The following is a 19,210-nucleotide window of genomic DNA, read 5'->3' as shown; positions in this document are numbered from 1 at the left end:
CAGAACTAGATAGGAAGTACCTGTTCGCAGAACAGGAGGTTGGGAGGGTCAGTAAGGAATCTGCCGAAAGACAGTCTCTACCAGATAAGGTGTTACCGAAGGTAAGTAACTTGTTCATCTGATAGAGACTTCCAGCCACAGATGCCTCACCTTAGAATAGATATCAAAGCAATACCTCCCCAGAGGTGGGTGAGCGAATTGGCACAGACTTAAAAGTCCTGGCGGAAAGAATAGGCAAAGTACCCGCCACAAAGGACCTGACTCTCAAGGCAGTAGTGTTTTGTAAACGTGCGCCAAGATGCCCTTGTAGCGGTCCTGACAGATGTCCAAGAAAGGGACTCTGCAAGCTAACACAGTGGTCGCAGCTTTAGGTCTGGTGGAATGACCCCTCAAACTCTATGGGACTTGCTTCCTGGCCAGTACATAGCACATCTTAATGCAGAGCACAATCAATCTGGAGATGGTTCTATTCTGCGCTGCTTTTCCCTTCTTCACTAAAGTGAAACCGACAAACAGCTTATGTCCCACCGGGTGTTCCTTGATGCGATCTATGTAGAACGACAATGCACTTTTTGGGTCCAGGCGATAAACTCTTTCTTCTGCCTTTAGCGTGATGAGGAAGAGTGAAGGAGGTCAGCAGTGTGTTGCTCTGGCCGACGGGTGTCACCATCTTCGGCAAAAAGCAAGCATGAGTTATAAGAACCAGTTTGGAAATAATCTGATGTATGGAGGATGGACAGAAAAAAGCTTTTAGCTTTCTGACCCTCCTGGTCAATACAATAGCCACCAAGAAGACTGTCTTGATTGTAAGTAGTCTTAGAGTGAATTGTGCATGGGTTCAAAAGGGAAACACATGAGGAAAGTTAAGACCAAATTGATGTCCGATTGGAGCATTATGAAAGGTTTTGGGGAGAAAAAGAAGTTGAAGGCTTTTCAGGAAATTTGTCAAAACTGGTGACTTGAACAGGGGGAGGGTTGATCCTGCAACTGCAAAAAAGCTAAGATGGCTGAAAGGTTACATCTAACTGTGACTAGAGCAAGGCCTAGCTGGGCAAATGACAAAACAAACATCAACACTTTGGACAAGGGTGCAGAAAGAGGGTTAACATGGTTTTCAGTGCACTAAACTAAAAACTTGCCACAAAGCCAGGCATATACGTCTTTGTTGATGGTCAAGTGGCTGCCAAGATAACTTCACAAACTTCGAGGGAAAGATGGAAGACTCATCTGTCGCCGCTCAAACTCCAACATGCAGAAGTGCTGACACTGCGCTTTCTGAGCGGTGGCGAATATATCTAACCACAGTTCTCCCCAATCATGGAAGAGACCTTCCACCACCTCTAGGTAGAGTCGCTATTCATGATCCACAAAGCATCAACAGCTGAGTTTGCCTGTCCTGGCATTCAGATATCCCAACAAGTACTGAATGACCAGGAAAATATCCTAATGCTTCAGGCAAATCCAGGGGCGCTGGGTCTCCTGGCACATGTTCCACGACTTCACCCTGCCCCTTGCAGTACCACATGCGCTGGGGTCCGTGAACACCTGAACCAGCCTCCCCTTGATGGAGGGAAGGCTTTCAATGCCAAGCGAATCACACTCAACTCCAATAGGTTGATGTGGAGCTGAGACTCCGTGGGAGACCAGAGTCCTCTGATCTCCAACTCTACCAGATATCCATCCTAGCCTGGAGTGATGCATCTGAGATAGGTTCTGACTGGTGCTACTGTTATGGGGTAATGCTGTGGCTAGAGTGCGAACCTTTCTTTGCATTTGTTAATGTTTTTTCATTCATGTTGGGTGACAATGTTATACAACAATTATTTCTTTGCTGCTGCTCCTAAAAAAAGGAGAGTTTGTCATAATCTTCGCTTCCATGTCTTTAACAGAATCCAAAGCTCCCATCATGTTAGAATGAGAGATTTCCATTATCCCTTGCAAGCGATCACAAATAAACAGATGAGGCTGTCTTGGACAACGCCAATTCCAATCGCTAAGAGGTAATAGAATTGACAAGAGGAAACCTTGAGTAAAATAACATGTCTGTCATCATAAAGTAAGAATGAGACATGGGTAGGTCTGGAGAGTGTGGGGGAAATAGTCAGCAATAGGAGCGTTTATGCTGTGGAACCGTTCCTTTGATTATTTATTCTTTGCCAACCTCTTGGTTGGCAAAGGAATACATAGGATCTAAGTTCTAAAATATGCATTATTCGGCATTTGGTGGGAAGGTTTATGGAATATACCTCCAAAGTTCAGACTAATGTTTCTGTAAAAATCCTTGTGTTAACAAACTGATGAAGAATTACTTTAATATACCCAATGCACTACTTTAAATCTTTGGAAAAGATATTTGGACTCCATTACCCAGCTCCTCAGCTCTAACAACGCAAGTGCTGTCGTGATGAAATCTATGCTGCGAGCTGTGGCACTCCCCATACAGGAAAGATCTCCTTTAAGGGTGGCACTTAACATAATATACATCATCCAGCAAGGCATCTTGTTCAGGCCAGGGTGCCAAGGCATTTTAGCACATACATTTTGTCAAACCCACAGTCAGGCTCATTTCATTTGGGGGTTTACTCTTTCTCTGTCGCTATTTCCTAGTCATTGGCTGGCACGGCTAAGAGCACAGAAAGGGTACACGCCAACCCTCCCCTGCAGCATGCTGGGTAAACCGCCAGTGTCAGTGAACGAAGGCGGTTACGGTGAGCTCACGTCGCGCACACCGCCACCCCCTCATGGCACCCATGGCACCGTAACGGGGGGGGAGAGGTGGGGGGGGGGGCAGCTGAATACAGACCCAGACAGCAATGCCCACTTGCCGGAGTGTTTCCAAAGTAAAGAAAGTTCGTCCTTTGCCAGGTATTTACGGCCTCGCGCGCGTCCCGTCAGAGCGCGCGGGAGGCCTGAGCGCTCCGGGCCCTGGTGACGAGCGAGAAGGAACGGCAAGAGCTCGCGCCGAGGCCTGAGCGCTCCGGCCCTGGCGACAAGCAAGGTGGTGCCGCCGGAGCTCGCCGCGGAGGCCTGAGCGCCTCCTGGCCTGGTGACAAGCGAGAAGGAACGGCAAGAGCTCGCGCCGAGGCCTGAGCGCTCCGGCCCTGGTGAAAAGCAAGGTGGTGCCGCCGGAGCTCGCCGCGGAGGCCTGAGCGCCCCCTGGCCTGGTGACAAGCGAGGAGGAGCGGCAAGAGCTCGCGCCGAGGCCTTATCGCTCTGGGCCTGGTGACTAGCGCGGCGGTGCCGCCGGAGCTCGCTGCCAGGCCTGGGCGGCCGCAGCTCTGTTTAGATCTATCTTACTCGGCGCTCATAAACATTTCATGAGGCACTCCACGGAGGAAAGCCTTGGTTTATATAGTCGGAGGGCGAGACAGATCTGAAGGCAGAGACGGGCAGGCTATGGAGACAGATACAAAAAGAACGTCCTGCCAGACAGGGGATGTCGGGGAAAGCAAAGGAGAGACGGAGAACGATCTACGGAAAAGGAAACCGTCAAAAAGAACCAGCCATCCATGAATGGCAGGGGATGGGCAACAGCTAGAGAGGTACATTGGGGTGGTGGGAATGAATGCCAAAAAAGAGGTAATGGGTTACACGCTGAAAGAGGAATGCAGAAGTAAAGGGGCGGATCTATACACAAGAATCTCTGGTGAGGAAATTGATACCGAGATAGGAGAAACAAGCATTCCCAGAAAAAAACACAAGTACACACAGCTACAGCGCTAGATGTTGAGAATAAACTCGTGTATAGGCCACCTTGTACATTGACGCCGGTGTCTCTCTTTACCTGTCTTTAGATGCTGGGTGAGAACAATTGTGTGCAAAGTACTAACGTGCGGCCCGTTTTGATGTTCAAAAGAAAGGCCACTTCTTAAGATGGGGATGTGGGAGCCAAATGAGGGGTCTGCAGCGTGAGCTCATTCCACACGTCTTGCAGAACTGAGTGGGTGAAGTGTCCTTTGCTGCACCTTGCTGTCATATATTAAAGGTGAAGGATGGAATGCTTGAATTAATCCCAGCCACTGGCAATTACTCAGGGACGCACGCCAATCCATCGTTATTTTCTCCGTCATGCCACCTCAGTTTTGGACCCAGCCATTTGCAAACCAGTCTTGGCCCTGTTGAAACGGGAATAATCTGGTCTGAACTGCCAGGCCGGGTCCTCTTGAATCGGAACACCAGTATTCGCCCTTATACGTCCTTAGGGCTCATCAGCTGAATGTCGCTTGGTTCCATTGGAGCAATGTGCACGGGACCCTTGTCCCGCTTACGTTGACATACTGAAATATACAAAAAAAATGTGATGGATGAAATGCTTGATTAATCTCAGTACTGGTAATTATCGGGCTGCATCCCATCCATCGTTATTTCGCACACCACGCCGCCTCAGTTTGGACACATCCATATGCAAATCAGGCTTGACATTGCTTTGAAGGGAAATGTCCAGTCCGAATTGCTAGGCCAGGTCCACCCTAAACCAGCGCGCAAGCATTGCAGGACCGGTTTCACCCCTATTAGGGCCCATACGTCTGTTATAGCTTTGTTCCAGTGGCTCAATGTGCACCAGAACCAAAAGCCAGGGCACTTCCAAAACATAAAGTGTCACCTAAACAGCGGGATGAGGGGTCAGATATACAAAGGGAGAGAAGGTGTAAAAGAAAAGAAACGTATTTAAAAGAAAGATGCTGAGAGACATCTTTCTTTCCAGAGTGCAAGAGTTGAGGAAGCAGATTAGTTTAAAAAATGGTGGGTAGATAAGAGGGAAGAACGTAGACATTTCTTGGGGAAAAGTGAAAGAATGAATGATAATGGAAAGCAGAATGTGTTTGTGGAGGCAAAGTTTTGAAAATATATTTTAAAAATAGTAGACAAGCACAAAAATAGAGAAGGCAGGCTGTTTAGTAACATCTTATGTGGACTACATATAATGCAATATCATACCGCCAGTCGAAGGCGGGGGTGTTTTAAGAATCATTCTGTTAATATAAAAGCCCTCTCCACTCGTTCCCACATTTCCCGTCTCTGGCCGCCCCTTTCTAGCTCTCGTAAATCACCGCCCTCACCTCCGTCACAGTATTTCGGGGTGGCAAATTGACTTCGTGAAAACAATAGTAAACACCCACTAACTTTTGATTATTCGTTCAAGGAAAATAGGAAAAACAAAAATGGTTTATTTAAAAAGCAAGTTTCTCTTCAATTCCCTTGCCTTCGTGGTGAAGCTTGAATGCACTTCAATAATGCTGCTGTGTTAGGGTACCACTACTAGGCGGCACCAAATTATAAGGAAAGGTCTGAACACTGTCTTCTTTAGGTCCAACTTGACAGCCAGCTGTTGCTAAATGTACTGTAAACAACCTTAAAAAGAGCCTGCAGGCGTACTATAGAGAAGGCGTTGGCTCCACCCACACGCTGGTACCCAGGAGGACATGTTTTGAGTGGGCAGAAGTTGTGTGCATCAACAGAAAACATTCTTCCTTTCGAGCTTGAGCTTGAACTTTCAGCGCACCCACAACATTGTAATGCTGGTAACATGTCTTTGATAATTTACAATGTTTGATTTTCTCAGGCAACAGCACAAATGGGAGAAGGGCAGTCAAGGGGGAATGTATCGCAGTCCCAGCACCCTCCACTTCCATCATTAACTTCAGACTTCATAGTGCAGATTTATGTTTGGGATTTACAGGGGTACACTAATCTACTTGGATGTTTAGGTATGGAAAAAATGATGAAGCCGTGGCAACCCATCGGAAATACAAGGCTGTAAAACCCAGTCATAGGCCTCCTCTCTGGTGTCAAAATTCTATGACACTCCACAGTAGTCAAGTACTTAAGATTATAAAACCTTCGATTAATGCCACTGGCAAGACACAGCAGAAGCATATCAGAATAGTGAGTCAAATACACACTCAATCTCCTGAAAAAACCCTGAAGTCCAAAAGCACAATACATTACCACAAGATGGCAACACCACTGAGAAGACATTAGGACAAGACTAATGCCTATAAGGGTAGGTAGGCAGAGAGGATGTATCCTGCTGAATAAGAGCCTCTGGTATCCTTCAGAATTAGGTTAGGTAAAGAGTATTCCCTCTGATTCTTAGAGCAACACTTTCTCCCTTGTCACCATTATACAGTCACTGTAAATTGTAGTGGCCTACTGAGTTTGACTGGAAAAAGTACCACACTGTACTCAATCCTCTGTCCCCACACTCTTTGAGACCTTTATCGGGGTACACTCAATCAATCAATAGGGGTTTGTAGAGTGAAGCTTTCGAGGCGCTGGGTGACCCTGCACCATGTTATCCTATTGGTTGAACATTCAGTCCTTGAGGTCCTTTCTGAACTGCTGAAGCATGGTGAGGCTCTGAGGTGCAGGGGGAGGTTGTTCCAGGCCTTAGCTGCTAGGTATAGGAAGAAGCTGTTTGTCCGGCAGATTCGTTTTGTGGCTGCTAAGGAGAGGGATTAGGAGCAGAGTCCTGGTAGGTTGGTGGAAATTCATTAGATTGTTGAGGTACGCGGTCCTTCATTGTGTAGTGCCTTGTAAGCATGGGTGAGCAGGTTCAACTGGCATCTCTACTCTACTGGTAGCATGTGGAGTTTCCTGATGTGAGGGGTGATGTGCTTCCGTCTGGGGAGTTCGAGGATGAGTCTGGCTGCTGTGTTCTGGATAGTCTGGAGTTTCATCAGGAGTTGGGCAGGGATTCCTGCGTAGAGGGAGTTGCCATAGTCTAGTCATTGAGCATCTAAACTCCCTTAAAATGACTGGGGTCCCTTCCTGACTCTTTCCTCTACTGCAAATGTGCCTGCAGGGCCATTTAGAGAAAACAAAATTAACCTCACAGCAGATTGTATTACCTTACTTAATCTTAACTACTAGAAGAGCCGTGTTTTTATTTGGAAAAAGAATCAAGATGATGTCTGGCAAAAACACACAGGCAAAGAGGTAGACACCTTTTTTATTCTACTTATTAGCAATGATCTTGTCATCTTTGCAGTGAAGCTTGAATTTCAGAAATGAAATAAGATTCAATTCCAAAAACCATAGGGCAAGACTAGGCTGACTGATTAGTAATTTACCCTGAAATGAGTTGGTGTGATTCCATGAAGGCATTTGTGTGCCACGCAGTCAACTGGGAATTTGATCCTTCCAGTTAGACAAATCTAAGGCAGGGATTTCAAGAACTGTTATAAAAGATTTGCGAGTCTTTATCGGCACATACGCAATTGGCATGCTACATTCTAGCCAGGGTCCTGCGTTTAGCTCTCGAGCTTACAAAGAGGCCATGACCAGCATGGGCATTGCATTGCGGTACTCTTCTCCCTTCCATCCTGAGGGAAATGCGGTAGTGGTAAGAAAAAACCGTGACATAAAGCAATCTATAACGGCGAGGGTATTAGGTTTGGGTGATGGGTGGGTCAAACATCTAATAAGTGTCCAACATAGTCTTAATAACATGCCAAGAAATTCTCTAGGAGGTATCAGTCCGTACAAACTTTTGTTTGGTACTAGAATGATTATCCAGGATCTGGATCGTCAGACTTCAGTGGTAGAAGAAAAAACTTTGATATCAAAGATCGTTTGGCTGTTTTAAAGGACTTGATTGAAACAAGAAACAAGAAAGAGTCTAAGTAACATAAAGAGTAAGCCAACAACCACTGAAGAACCACCTGTCCCAGCAAGACCTGTCTGGATTCCAAAGATTGGGGATCTGGTCAGAGAAAAGATCGCGGTGAAGAAGGAATTTGGGCCTTCTTACAGAAAAGCAGTACCTGTCTTATCTGTCAGCGGAACAAGATCAGTAGTACTACCGCCACTTGCTGGTAAAAAGGAAAACAGAATTGTTTCCATCGATCTGGTGAAACCACAAACATGTGGCCGATAATAAATAGCAGGCCCAGTGGATTACCAAGGAATAGCAGAAGACCAAACTTTGCTACAATGCAAGAGGTTCAAACTGAAAGACTAATCACATTCGATAAACCTGCAGTAAATAACAAGGGACTATGCAACAAAGCCATGGAACTTGTGCCTCTTGAAACCCAAATTGCAACAATTCGTGATGATACACCAATCTACAACGATGTAGCATCAGAATGTACAAATGTAACAAAAGAAAATGCAAAGATCAATGGAAATCCGGAAGCAATCCCACCAATTGACAGAACTGCATCTGGCTATTTTATCAACTTTGATGACTTTTCCGATGATCCAAGTGAACATGGAGACAAGCTAGCAACAAAAACTTTCAAAGAAAAAATGACCGAGCTTTTTCACCAACTAAAAGAAACATATCTGATTTCACCATGGACTGAATTTTGGACTGTTTTAGGTGTACTTTTCCTCCTGCTTTGGCTCATCATGGTTTTATGTTTGGGTAGATTCATTGATGGAAAATATAGTACAATGGACACAGCAAGTCAGAACATCAACTTGGTCCTAAAGTCTCACAGATCCTCTCACATCGAGAAAAGAGAACTATCATCAGTGAACATCACAGCCAACCCAATACCTGGGGGTATTGCATGGGACATAACTGACTATGATATTTATCGCCTGATTGAGCTCTTAAATTATCCACACCAGATTACGGTTTCCTTAAGTGACTTTGTAATACCAAGTTCTTTTTTCTGATGATTGGGACTTTGAAAACATTAATAATATGATGTCAGATTTAGCAATGTCAGCTAAATTTACAGAACATGATTATTTACAGGGTTCCTCAAATTATGAAGAATTATACTGTTACAATCACTATGGTCATCACTATTTGCATAAATCTGCACATCCTAGAAATGTTTTTACTTATAATCAATGGGAACATTGTCCAACTCCACCAAAAGGTAGTTCGAAGACATTTTTTGAGAAATTTCCATACTTCTATGGGTTTAACAATAGTGATCCAGAAACGTTTTATTTTAAAATGTTAAATAAGACAGGAATGTAAACAATGTTGACAAATACTAAACTGATTTATTCTGAAAAATTTTATGACAAAATGTCTACATTTGGTTTTGAATTTTGGAAAAATAACATTGAAACAAAAACCATCTGGGGAACAAAAGACTGGCAGGTACAAGGTCTAGAACCATTATTTAGAGCCTGCATGATCACAGAACAAATAATTTTCCTGAATGATACCATTCAACAAACTACTTGTCTTGGTTTAGCTAAGATAAAAGACTTAGATAAACCGTCTATTCCGAAGCCCATACCTGATAGCAATAGCACTACGGATGTGGAAATAGACGTATCCCATATTTTTCACCAAAACAGAACAAATCCTGATTGGAAATAATGGTTGATCTCGCCTACAGACACAAACAACTGTCAAGATAGATTCCTGAACAAAAGACAGGGGTTGAAAATGACCAGGCAAGACCCAAGATATTCCCAGAGACAACATCCAGGGATAGTTACAACATACAGTGTAGGCAAGTTATGCCTTGAATGGCTACAGAAATCCACACTGGTTGAAATTAAGCAACACTTGACTTTACTTAACGAAGGTGCTGACTTGCGAGATTTCATAATGGGACCTCGCAAACAGCGATAAAAACGTTTCATAGCGGCTGGTATATACGCTGCATACAACTAAGCTTGGAAAGTAATGCAAATTGAAACAGCAGAAAAAATACGAGATATTGATCATATAAATTTGGAAAAATCACTTTCTGTTGTGGACAATGGGTTAACGACTCTGTCTTCCAGAATATATGCACTGGACAGTATTGTATCATCTGAAGTTGACATAATCTGCCGTTGACATAATAGAGCAAGACTTGCTAATGTTACAACATGGTCAGTCCCAATGGCGTTCTATTGTACAGCTTGGCTGGACGTTGCAAAACCTACGTTCAGGCTACGTGCCATGGCGTCTAATCAACATAACGTCATTATTTTCTATCTTTAACCTTACTGATAAACAAATCAGTTTGGCACAAAAAGGAGCAGATTATACGATTCTGGGCATTGAAAAACTTGAGAGATTACCATTGACAATGTCAGAGAGACCTGTCATTGAATGGATAATACACGGAACAATTACAATTCCGATAACTTTCCAGTTTAAATATTGCCAAGAATATATACCAGCAGGCCAGTATGAAAGGTTGGGTAAAGGATACATCAAATCAACCTGGGATTTACCTTACAAACACAAATGTTATAGTGAAGGGAAAAAGGAAGTATTCCTTAGTGGCAATAATTGTAAAAAAATCACTAAGCGGTACACTTCTGTGTCAAGGTTTTAACTTGCATGGAGCCTGCGAAGGGTCTTCAAATAACCTTTCATGTCACCTGCAAGGCGCTCCTACAACACAGATAGAACCATTCTTCAGACAACTCTCCAACGGTAGCTACGTTGTTATAACTGACCACAGCTGTTGTGGAATGGTGCCAGGAGAATGCTGTCTCGTAACTGTTACTTCCAGGGTCGTTTGCTGTATGCAAGTATTGTATCCAAACAGCAACCCAGACATGGAGGCGGCAATATGGCCTTATGTGAATATCTCTTCTATTCAAATTGATACTTTAAGAAGAATGAAGTCTATTCTTTTACAGACAACTGTGCCGCTGACCTCGTCCAAAGAAATGTATGATCTGCAAGTTGCAAGGACAACATCAGAGATACATACCCTTTTATCAACAAATTGCCCCGTGCATTTCGCAGAAATGTTAAGTCAAATTTGAAACATGTCTGATACCAGTGGCATCGCACATGTATTTAAGACAATTTTTTTCGGGACTGTTAACACCATTTGAAACAGTTCTTGGCATCTTCCCGAATTTTGTCCATTCTGTCTTTGGCGGCCTACCTTTAATTTTGGGACTCGTAGCAGGGATTTTATTTTTGTTCTTACTGCTCCGATATGGCAAGCCAATCCACAGACAAAACTCCAGCAACAATGGAAGAAACGATCCTAGCAATACGATACCGAGACCGTATCACTAAGGTCCTCGGATTGGCCCGGCTAAGAGATCTGAGTACAACTTGGTTTCTTTCATTCAGACCAATCTGGCAGGATTGCATCTTACCTGTGCTTCGATGTCTGCTATGCGGAGAAGAATGCGTGTTGGAAGTCTGTCTTACACTACCATCAGCAGTACCAATGGATATCGATACTTTGCTTTGTCCTGTAACGACTCATGCAATGTGTTGTCCCCAGCGGCTACCTATTCTGATGACGGCATTCGTTGAGACGTCACCACTACGAGTAGGTGGCGGTGAAGTACGAGAGGAAAGCAGCACCAAACAGGTACAACCTTCTGTGAGCATTGCTGATCCAAACATTGATGATAGCAATCACGCACAGAACTGCACAGTTTCAGTATTTTCAAACTTGGTTGAACTTTCACCTGATGTTGTAGACCAATTTTTTGCAAGCCTGTCTGATATGATGCTCTCCCCTGAACAACGAGCACACAGAACTGAATTTGAATTTGAATTTGGCCTTTAGTTCTGTAACTGAAAACATTTGGAACTATTTTTTTTCTTCCCCTGAAAGCGAAAATATTTTTTCTTTCAAATCAAAATATTTACCATTTTTTCCGGCACATGGTACTTTGCTTAAAGTAGAACTATTCTTAGAGAACAGAGCACATGTACATTATCGTATAATATGTGATGAAATGGTCTCGACTTTCTCTTCTGTATACAGAGCCATTTCATGTGTAATTTTCGCAATTCGTTCAGCTGATTTATATGCATTTAACTGAATGATAACCCTGCTTGAAAAACGTACAGTACCAATACTCATTTTTGTGTATAAACCGTACACCATTTCAAAATGCAATTATGTATTTTGGGGAGGGCTGGAAAACACACATGCACCGTATGTTTAATATTGCTTATTTTTTAGTAATGATGGACATTAATACGTGGAGTGGGTGTTGTATTTCTATCTAGGACCCTAATTCGATATTCCTGATTCATGCCATTATGTGGTTATAATAAATAGTATCCTTATAAAGGCATAAGAATCATATCCATATTTAGTAATAGCCCATGCAGTCCAAAGCACGGCAAGGCTACTCACATAGACTCCTAGAAAGCACAACGCGTTCTATAAACAAACCGAGCATCCAGCAGCCCGGGAATGCCCCCTGCTTTTGTTTTGATTTGCACAAGAACTCCTGGAGTCCAGAAAGAACTGTTAGTTCTTAGTGACGTCTTATGTCCAACCTTACGTCAAACCCGGCACCTTTCAGGTATAAATATACCAACGTTGCCTTAAGCAAACACACGGTGGTGGGGAGCAGATCGACGTTCTACTTGTCCTAGAGCCCAGCTGTTGCCAGAGCCGAAGGAAGCCGCCCCTCCCTTTTTTGATGCACTGGAGAAGCTGCCTTTTCTCACGCTGAGAAATTCAGCTCCGGTGTTCCCAAGTCACCCTTGCGGGTTTCTGGGAGATCGAGTCCTGAGAAGCGAGATACAAGACCTCCTTCATTCTATAACCAAGGTACGGAGCTGATTAAAACCTTAGAGAGAATTCTTGATTCCGATACATGGCAAAAACCTAACTTAACTTAAAACTGCAACTTACTTACTCCTTCCCACGTATTAGGCTTAGGTCAGGTACACCGGGGTAGGCGTATCTTAGAAGCACCAGTTGAGTTTATTAGTCAATGTTTTTATGTATGTATATATTTTATCCATTTTAAAGTATCATATGGCTAAGAAACCATATCAATGCTTTTACAGTATTATTTCATAATACTACTTTTACTGTACGCACTTTACTTTATGAGTATTGCAATTGTGGCAATTAATTTCTCTTGCATTAGAAAGACTGCTCAATAAAATAACACATTTTATTGAAAACGCCCGTCTCTCTATTTCTCTGCACTCTGGTGAAATTAAGCATGCACAATTGACTGAGTTAAATAGCTGTCTATTGTTTTCACACAACTCTAGAGATACAATCTTTATTCTGAGGGAGCAAAGTTGTCACGTTTATGCAGTTGTCAGAAACTAATCCCTTGTCTAAATCAGGACGGTTAACCCTTTCCTGAACATTCGAGAAAGTTTCTAGTGACCTCTGAGCTAGCTGGCAAAACTAATTAAGTCTAACATAGTCAGTAGAGACCTACATGACCTCAGTCCTACGTCTACACTGCTGTTTATGTTATTCCAATGCGCAGAGTCTATTGGGAATATAGGAACTACACCACACAACAAAGCAACATAAAGCTGAAGTAGATTTAGGATGCGACCACAGCTCTTTTTTACTTAGAAATATTGAGATGTTGGGCAGCATTTTCCGCATAATTACGAATTTGCCACATGTGTCACATAATCATCTGCTTCATAATTTGCTGTTATTAGGAAAACAGTTTCTAGCTCAAACAGATAAAAAAATTACTAAAAACGTTGACTAATCACGTTTTTGTTGCTTACTTTTGTTTTTGGGTGTCAACGTGCTACTAATGAAGTTAAACCTTAGTCCAAAAACGTTTAACGTGTAAAAGAACAAGTTACTTACCTTTAGTAATGCCTTCTCTGGTAGAGACTCACTCTACCTGCGGATTCCTTGTGTTAGAATTACCCCCAGGCGACAAACCGATCTGGAAATCTTTTTGCAAGCAGTATTCTTGCACACTGGTAGGTGGTGTTGTTCAGGTCTGTGTGGCATTGTCCTCGCTGCAAATGACGTGTGAGTTGCCTTTATCGGTGCCCCTACAGCGCACTGACGTCAGTTACTTTTCACGCCAGAGACGCAGAGCCACGAAGCACACTGACCACTGGTGTGGAACACTAGGGCCGTGAAAGGGGAAAAACTTTTAATCCGTTCGCTGAGTGGGGAGGATGGGTGGGTCGGTAAGGAATTTGGGGCTAGATAGTCTCTACCAGGTAAAGTGTTACCAAAGGTAATTAACTTGTTAAACTGGTAGAGACTTCTAGTTGCAGATTCCTTACCTTAGAATAGATACCCAAGCCATACCTCTCCGGAGTTGGGTCTCCAGATGAATTTCACACAAAGTAGTCCTGCAGGACTGAACAGGCAAAATGCCTAACCCTATATACCTGACTGTACAGGCAATAGTGTTTGATAAACGTGTGCAAGGAAGCCCACATTGCTACCTGGCAGATGTCCAGGACTGGAACTTTGCATGCTAACACAGTGGCTGCTGCTTTAGCTCTGGTGAAATGAGCAGGCAACCTCTGGGGTTGCTTCTTAACCAATGCATTGCAGATTTTGATACAGCGCACAATCCATCATGAGATGGCCCTCTTCTGTACATCTCAACATTTCTTCACTCCGACATACCCTACGAAGAGTTACTCGCCCAACTGGAACTCTCATGAGCAGTCAAGTTAGAACTACAACGTTCATTTTGGGTCCAGATGGTGAAGTTGCTCCTCTACCTTGGAGGGGTGAGGCAGAGCATCAAAAGTAGGCAGAGTGATGGACTGGCCTACATGAATGGGAGCGACCACTTTAGGTAAAAAGGAAGCTCTTGTACAAGCTCTACACCAGTTTGTCTGTGTAGATGTTTAGGTAAGGAGTCTTGGATGACCACACATGAAGCTCACTGACTCGCTGGACAGATGATAATGTCACGAGAAAGGCAGTCTTGATGGTAAAAGGCGCAGAAATGGGATCAATCACCATGTTACAATTTTTCCCCAACTGCAGGCGTATACCATCTTGTTGGAGGGACGCCTGGCTGCCAAGATAATGTCAAAGAATTCAGGCAGAAGGTCGACACCTGTCAACAGTCGCCGCTCACCGTTTACACAGGAAGGAGGAGCATGGACAGGTTCAGGCAGAGAACTCTCCCATGCTGCTGCAACATAAGATCCTCCTGAAGGGGCAGCTTGATCTGAGGACCGACGGCCATGCTCAACAGCTCTGGATAGCAGGGTCTCTGTGACCAGTCTGGAGGCACAAGGATGACCTGGGTCTGGTCATTCTTGATCTTCTTGAGAACTCTGGGCAGGAGTGGTACAGGTAGAAAAGTGCACAGGAGGCCTGAGCTCCACTCAAGTTAAAAACCGCGCCCGAGCGAGAGCCACTTGGGAAACTCTAGTGCGCAGAACTGCTAACATTGCACTCTAACCAAGTTTCTCCCCACTGCTGAAAGAGACCTTGCATCACCTGTGGGTGAAGGCTGCATTCGTGATTTTCTAGGCATCTTTGGCTGAGTTTGTCTACCTTGGCTTTCAGAGATCTCGCCAGATGTCGAACTACCAGGGAAATGCCCTGACTTTCCAGCCATGTCCAGAGACGCATGGCCTCTTGACAAAGAGTATGAGACCACACCCCACCCTGTTGGTACAGTACCACATGGCAGTGGAGTTGTCTGTGAACACCTGTACTAGGCTTCCCTAGATGGAAGGCTTAAAGGCTGTCAATGCCAGCTGGATCGCCTGGAGCTCCAACAGGTTGATGTGGAGATTAGATTCTGCCAGAGGCCTCTGATCCCCACCTTGTCCAGAGCCCGCCACATCCCATACGTGAGCATCTATCATTACCATCAGATCTGGTTGGGGGAAGGGAGAGGGATTTGTCGCTGAGCCAATAGCAGTTTGTTGACCACCACTGCAGATCATATGCAGTTTCCTCAGAAATCTGAATCATGTTGGAGAGATTCTACTTGAAGCTATGCCCACTGCAAAGCCTGCATATGTCAGCAGCCATGTGCCACAAGCAGGAGGCCATCAGGCCCAGCACCCCCAGAATCCGTCTCATCGAAATCCAAGCTAGAGGCTGAAACATCGGTATCATAATCTGAATATCTTGGACTACCCGTTTAAGAGGATAGGCCTGAAACTGTACCATTTCCAGAAAGAGTCTAATGAAAGGGAGCATCTGATAGGGAGTCATGTGTGACTTTAGCATGTTGATAGTGAACCCTGGCAAGTGCAGGAGGTCTGCCGTAGTCTGGAGGTGGGAGACGACAGCCTTGGCGAGCGTGCCTTCAACAGTTAGTTGTTGAGAGAAGGGAAGACTGGCACCCCGAATCCCAGCAGATGAGCTGCAACCACTGCCACCACCTAGGGGAACACCCGAGGGGCACTGGTGAGGCTAAAGGGTAACATGGCAAACTGAAAATGCTGGTGGCCCACCGTGAACCACAGGCAACGCGGAGTCATGAATGTATGCGTCCTGCAAGTCCAACACTAGCATCCAGTCTCCTGGTTCCAGGGCAGACAGGACCGAAGCAAGAGTAAGCATTTGGAAATTCTCCTTCTTAAGAAGAATTTAAGAGAGAAGAGGTTGAGAATAGGACAAATACCTACGTCCTTCTTGGGTACCAGAAAGCAGAAGGAATAGCAACCATGACCTACGCTTGCGTCTGCACCCTCGCTAATGCCCCCTTGGCCAAGACAACCGGTACTTCCCTATGGAGAAGGGATAGGTTGGCCTCCGTCAGCCTGCCATAAGTGGCATGGAGAGAGGGGTAGTCTTGAAGGGGAGGAAGTAGCCTCTTCCGAAGATCTGCAAAACCCACTGACCCGATGTCAAGCACAACTAGAGAATAAGTCATACTTTAGCTTACTTAATTCAGAAGATTGTCAAAGATAAATAGTATGATAGACTCTGTGACTTGGCTATGGGAGAAGCCCACCTTTAACACAATTAGAAACATTTTTGCCCTATATAATTTTGTGGTTTTGCACCGCTGCTCCTTCAGCAATATAATATCCATGATCTCATTGGGTGTTTAACTGAAGACTTTTTAAAGAGCAGCAAAGTTAAGATAAGCAAATAGATATTTCAGAATACAAAATTGGCATAATCCGTCCATTTCATCATCCTCATTTGATTCCATGCTTTATTTCTAACCTCCACAATGTACCTAAGGACAGCCTTCACAATCAGGATCCACAGCTTTCATTAACACAACCCTACACCAGGCACATGTTTGCTATAATGTAACAAGATAGTAAAATACCAAGCTTCCTTTGAACACTAGTCATACTTCTGGCAGACTACACAACATTATTCAAAACAAAAGCCTTAGTCATTCAACACTGCATTGTAGCACCATTCATAAGATTAAGCCATTGTTAATGTAATTCAGTGGGTGCCACACCTCCTCCAAATATTACTTTTTTACCTTTTGGAGGCCAAGGGCATCCAGCATACCAGATCTAGATTAGGCCATGACAAGGTCAAATACAAGGAACCTTTCAGAAAGTTGGGACCAGATGAGCTTAAATTTCAGTAAATGTGGCTGTTCAAAGGCAGCATGCAACTCTTTCTCTTTTCCTCTTTTACATTCTCCCACTGACTGTTTTAAAATGCCTTAGGGATATTTTGGTAGCTTGCTGGTACATTATTAATAAATCTCACTCGCACAGTAACCAGGCATATGAAAAGCAAGTCAAGGGCTCAAAGCAGTATCCTGTATCAATCCCCTCCTAATAATTCTCCATTTGCACTGTCTACTGCCGTCAATCCCCCACCACCATCTCAACACCTGCACGTAAACGCTTCTTTATTAACCCTAAAGAGAATCATAGCCCTGACATTACCTACTGCTCCCAGACGCTCCCTACAAGGCACTGCATCCTAGCCATGAGCCCCATAGTACCACCAAAACATCCCTAACACTTCATACAATCCCAAAGAGTTATAACTCCTAATACAACTACTAATGTCCTCAATCACTATCAAATAACACACACGCCCCTAAGAAACATTGCAAGATCTGGACACGATGGTATTGACCCTACTAAATTAAAAGCTTTAGTTTGGTACAATTAATATAGGTATGCCAAAATTAAAAGGCTAATATCCGAGCCAAAAATGCATGCATTTTCAGAATTTATAAGCTGGTGTTTGCAGAAAAATTGTTACATTTTCACAATATATTTAAAGCCGATATTTGAGTGATAAATCATGCAGCGTTGGGGATAATTAACAATATGATGGCCTTGGCGCCAGGAGCATTGCAGCTGTGGGTGTTATATATTACCCATGTAGAGGTATTCAAGTTGACAACCCCCCCTTTTTTTTTGTACATTAATGTTGGCAACTAGGACTGATGAACTGAGGTGATCTCTTTTCGTATCTTGTTTATGGTGCCCATTAATGTAATCATGTCTGATATGGTCACTATTACAACACTAATAATATTAGTAGCTTGGGATTATTTTCATTCAACTTAAGTAGCTCTTATAAAAAAAAAGGTTGAATAACCAGACTTAAAAATTCCCCAACTTTCTAAACATTGCAAATAACACCTATATATGTTATCTCTTCCCAGCTGCCAAACACTGTCAAGCATCAAACTACCTAAACGCGCCCCAGCTGCCCAACTACTGTCAATAGTACCAAACTACCGGAGCACTCCCCAGCTGCCCAATCACTGTCAATAGCACCAAACTACCGGAGCACTCCCTAGCAGCCCGACCACCGCCAATAACACCAAACTGCGTAAACAATCCCCAGCTGCCCAACCACTGTCATTAACACCAAACTACATAAGCATGCACCAGTTGCCCAAACACCGTCAATAACACCAAACTACGAAGCACTCCTCAGCTTCCCAACCACTGTCAATAGCACCAAACCACCTAAGCACTCCCTAGCTGGCCAGACACTGCCAATAAAACCAAACTACCCAAGCACTCCATAGCGCCCAAACACTGCCAATAACACAAACCTGCATAAGCACTCTCCAGCTGTCCAACCACTGTCAATAGCACCAAACTACCAGAGCACTCCCCAGCTGCCCAACCACTGTCATTAACACCAAACTACATAAGCATGCACCAGTTGCCCGAACACCGTCAATAACACCAAACTACGAAGCACTCCTCAGCTGCCAAATCACTGTCAATAGCACCAAACCACCTAAGCACTCCCTTGCTGGCCAGACACTGCCAATAAAACCAAACTACCCAAGCACTCCACAGCACCCAAACACTGCCAATAACACAAACCTACATAAGCACTCCCCAGCTGTCCAACCACTGTCAATAACACCAAACTGCATGAACAATCCTCAGCTGCCCAGAGATCCCAATAACACCAAATCGCCAAATCTCTCCCCAGCTGCCCAACGACTGTCAATAGCACCAAACCACCCAAGCACTCCGGAGCTGCCCAACCACTGTCAACAACACAAAACTACCTGAGCACTTCCCAGCAACCCAACCACTGGTGATATCACCAAACTACCTAAGCACTCCACAGCTGCCCAACGACTGTCAAGAGCACCAAACCACCCAAGCACTCCCTAGGTGGCCAGACACTGCCAA

General features: G+C 44.2%; 1 protein-coding gene across 4 annotated transcripts in view; it reads right to left on the bottom strand.

Moving 5' to 3' along the window:
• Window positions 1-19,210, bottom strand: part of CABIN1 (calcineurin binding protein 1) — a 1,446,726-nt gene that overhangs the window by 516,977 nt on the left and 910,539 nt on the right. The window lies entirely within an intron of this gene.

Source organism: Lissotriton vulgaris, chromosome 11 (genome assembly GCF_964263255.1).
Source record: "Lissotriton vulgaris chromosome 11, aLisVul1.2, whole genome shotgun sequence".
In the NCBI taxonomy this organism is placed as follows: Eukaryota; Metazoa; Chordata; class Amphibia; order Caudata; family Salamandridae; genus Lissotriton; species Lissotriton vulgaris.
This window is presented reverse-complemented; position numbering and strand designations above follow the sequence as displayed.